The following is a 4,060-nucleotide window of genomic DNA, read 5'->3' on the forward strand; positions in this document are numbered from 1 at the left end:
ACATTGTCACTATTGACCAGTGATCATTTCAGACAGAAATCATAGTGTGTCTCCTTGCCCTGACTCTTCACAGTTACATGGGGATGCTTCTCTAGTGACCCCACTGTGTGCCAATTATCTGGTAAGTAGAAGTGTGACTTAGCCCTGTCAGCAGTCAGGCAAATATATGCCTAGGTCTATGAAGCCATGCTGGAGTTTATATCGGACTGTAAGATTCATTCACCCCCTTGTGGTTCAGGTCCTCAATAAGACTGGGAGCAGAGAACTAGATGTTTCTGAACTCCTAAACATCTGGGTCTGCCAAAAAGACAAATGACTAGCATAACATTGGTTTGTTGTTGGCATATAGATACTGGCATAGTGCCAGGAACAACACAAGCTATGCCATCAAGTTCACTCCAAAACTTGAATAGATTCAGACTTTTCCAGTAGTCTACAGAATCAGGTTTTTAATTCCAAACTCTCAACACAGAGTAAACCTTCCAGAATTAGAACTATAACTTAGAGGAGTTGATTGGCACTTGCCCATGGGTACCAAATTTAGAGGGCATTAATAGTGCCTGCCATCACCAGGCAGCATATAAAAAGATCCTAGTATCTAATTTGCAAGAATGATTAGTTTAAAAAAGAGACTACTAGATGAACTCTTTCCATAGACTGCTCACCTCTCCCTGCCACTCAGTAAAGACACATTGCCTTTCTAGGATTGTGTTACTTGCCCTGGGTGCAACAACTCTTAATCACAGCTCTTTTCAGAATATTGCCTCACCCAAAATATTCTCCTGGAATATGTTTAATACAAATTTATCTGTATAGGCTATATCAAATTGCACACTATCTTGGGTAAGGGGGAGGGAAAGAAGGAAAAGAAAATTTGGAACTCAAAATCTTATGAAAGTGAATGTTGAAAACTAAAAATAAAGAGATAATTTTAAAAAATTTTAAAAATATATTCTTCTGTCCTTCTTAACTTGCCCTATTCCTTAAATCCCACTGGATTCAGGGATCATTTCTATAATAACAGCAGGCAAGGCTAATACTGTGCCATTTATCCATCTCATTCTCTGACATTTGCATATAACTTTACAATATACTTCCTTCACAACAATTCCCAAAGATCTAATTTGCATGTGTTTTGTACATACATATGTTGTCTCTTCCTTCAGATTGTAAGCTCCTTGAGGGTCAGGACCTGTTTCCCTTTTGTCTGTGTATCCCCAGTCCCTTATAGAATGCTTAGCACATAGTAGGCATCTAATCAGTACTCCTTGGTCGATTAATTTCCATTTTCTAGAAGAAAAAACTAAAGAAAATCAAGAGATTCCATAACAGAGTAGCAAAGTACAAGGTAATATAGCTAGTAGCTGTCCAATCTGGCACTTCAACCCAGGCCTCCAACATAGTTCAGCACATTTTCCATTGCATTATGCTACCTCTTGTTGTAGTACGATGGAGTGGACAGAATTCAGGGGCTGGTACTCAAAGGTGGCACGGATGAGGACACATACGAGTAGAACATTCTTCTTAGCTAATTCTTCAGCATTAGCAAGGAAGCCATGTATTCATAGCTATTATTTCTGAAGCATTTAACCTCTGTGAGCCTCAGTTTCCTCAACTGTAAAATGAACATATCATGCTAGTATTACCTTCCTCAGAGGGTTGTTATGAGGCTCAAGTGAGATATCTGATGTAAAGCACTTGGTTGAATTAAAAGCACTATATAAGTGACAGATACCACTATTATTATTGGAATTTATTCATGTTTGATTACTCAAAAGAAGTTGTGTCAGAATCAAATAGAAAGAGAACCACTAAACTATACCTAAAGACCCCTGCAAGGCTGCATGTTGACTTAGAAGACTACCTATCGGACAACCACTGGCTGTATCTGTTTGGAGCTGTTTGCACCCCTAGGAGTCAGAGTCTCATGTAAATTATGTTAGCGGAGCCTCCCCCACCCCCGAGACCCCCCACTCATCCAGCCTCTCTCCATCTACCTGATGGTCCCTTGGAAAGGGACCGTTCTCCATCTCCTATGAGAGGGAACATCATCCCTATTCCCTTGCCAACCTGGCAAATCAGGACCTTTTCAGAGATGGTGCAGGCATCTGGGAGATCCATCTCCAAAGAATGAGAACCACCAGACTGTGGAAGTTGTTATCACTCACCTGGCACCAGGCATCAAACATGAGATCTGGTTGGAACATGTCATCAGTTCCCAGGTGGCCTCCTGGTACCCCTCCTCCCTCTCTTCTCCCCAGCTTGGCCCTCTTGAAGGACACTGTTCTGGGAGGGGAGGTGGGGCAAGTTTTGGGGACCAACAGTAGAGTTATGAGTAAATTTCAGCAAAAGGGTGGAATGGGAGTGGGAACTCGAGGGTCAAATTGTTAGATGTGACTTATGTCCTGATGAAAGGAATGGAGGACCAGGAGCAAGGGAACAGGGGTGAGGGGAAATGTCTTGATTCCTTACCACCTGAAATGTATTAATTTTTTAAAAAGAAGAGGCTCGGTAGCTGAGTGGAGGATTAAACTTTGACTCAAAGAGATGTAGAAAGGGCAACTTGGGATATATTATTTTCCTAACATTCTAGCTGGGCAACTGTTAGCCCCAGACTCCATGTAGACCGACCTTCTCCCTGTACCTGCATATGCTGGTACTTTATATCACCAAGTTAGACCTCTGGGACAGAAGCCCAGTAAGAACCCATGATAGGCAGTATGAATTTTCTTCCCTGATGTCCCAATCCTATAATGACTCAGTATGTCACCTCTTAGTGTCCTTTGCAATTCTTAGATGTAGCCTCTGCCTTAGCCTTCAGCCAGAATTACTAATTAATTAGAATGGGGCTGACCTGAGGATGATGGAGTATTGGAAGAAGCCATTGAGTTCAGGGAATGAATCTGGATTCTTAGGAATTTGTTTCAGGGCTTTTCTTGAGGGGTATAATTCTCTAGATGGGGAAGCAGGAGGGCCCGACCATTGGCCAGAGAAGAGGGATTGATGGGAGATCAGGCAGCCCAGCCCTTATGTGAATCCCAGGATCCCATCTGGATGGTTATAACCAATTTTAACTGTGCTGAGCTGTGAGACAGAATCCCTCATTCTCCTGTAAAGCTTTAAACAAGTATGAGGACTTCCTCCCGCTCTTAGCAAAGCCTGTGGGCTTTGGTACCGAGGTGTCAAGTTTGGATCCATATCTCTGAATTAGCTGTTTTGTCCTCTGTTTGAACCATTATACTGTGAAACGTAGAACAATGGAGGCTCCTGTTTAGAAAACAAAACCATCTCTTTAAGTTTACCCTGAAACACTAGCTGATTACAGGGTAGTAGCATGCTTTCTGACAACCTGGTTAAAGTGAACATTTTAAACACATTTTGGGTGGTGTCTTATTTTTAAATGTGATGTAGTAAATGTTTAGTAATTTTTTTAGTGACAAAGGTTTCTGCCTTAAACCCAATACAATTGCATGTTGCGCTTGTCTTTGCTATGACTGCAAGTATTGTAAATATATATAATTTTTTTTGACAAATGAGGCTTTTGAATTTTCTTTGTAATTGGTTTTCTGCATTTTCAGTGGTTGCTATTTAAAAGGAACAATGTATGCTATATTCTGAATTTTGTGGTTTAAATTTAAAAAAAAGAAGACTACCTACTAACTTATCTATGTTTTATTGTATTTTTGCTTATTTTGATAAATATTTCCCAATGACATTTTAATCTGGTTCAAGCTGTTGTTTGCCACCTGCAGTCCTCAGGCCATATGCCTGACACCTCTGCTCAAAAGCATCAGTACTTCGCACTTTATATAGAAAATGTTAAAAACAATACATGGTAGAGAAATCTGAGTAACATGCACAGACTGGCACCCAGTCTTACATTAACTTCTAATGAACACTGATATAGTAGGCCAGGGTCAGAGTGACTTAATTAACACTTGCCCCTTCTTCTAGTGAGCCTGCAAATGCAAATATAAGAAAGCAACTCCAGGTAATTGTTAGAAAGGTGGCCTTGAAGCTCTATGATTGAACTATAAGGTTTGCTCCAGCTTATTAGCAC

At 40.7% G+C, this 4,060-nt stretch overlaps 1 pseudogene; it reads left to right on the plus strand.

Annotated features, from left to right (window-relative positions):
• Positions 1-1,936: 1,936 nt before the first annotated feature.
• LOC140508690 (calcium-regulated heat-stable protein 1 pseudogene) lies at positions 1,937-2,327 on the plus strand (annotated as a pseudogene).
• Positions 2,328-4,060: the final 1,733 nt, after the last annotated feature.

The sequence above is a fragment of the Notamacropus eugenii genome, chromosome 1 (genome assembly GCF_028372415.1).
Source record: "Notamacropus eugenii isolate mMacEug1 chromosome 1, mMacEug1.pri_v2, whole genome shotgun sequence".
NCBI lineage: Eukaryota > Metazoa > Chordata > Mammalia > Diprotodontia > Macropodidae > Notamacropus > Notamacropus eugenii.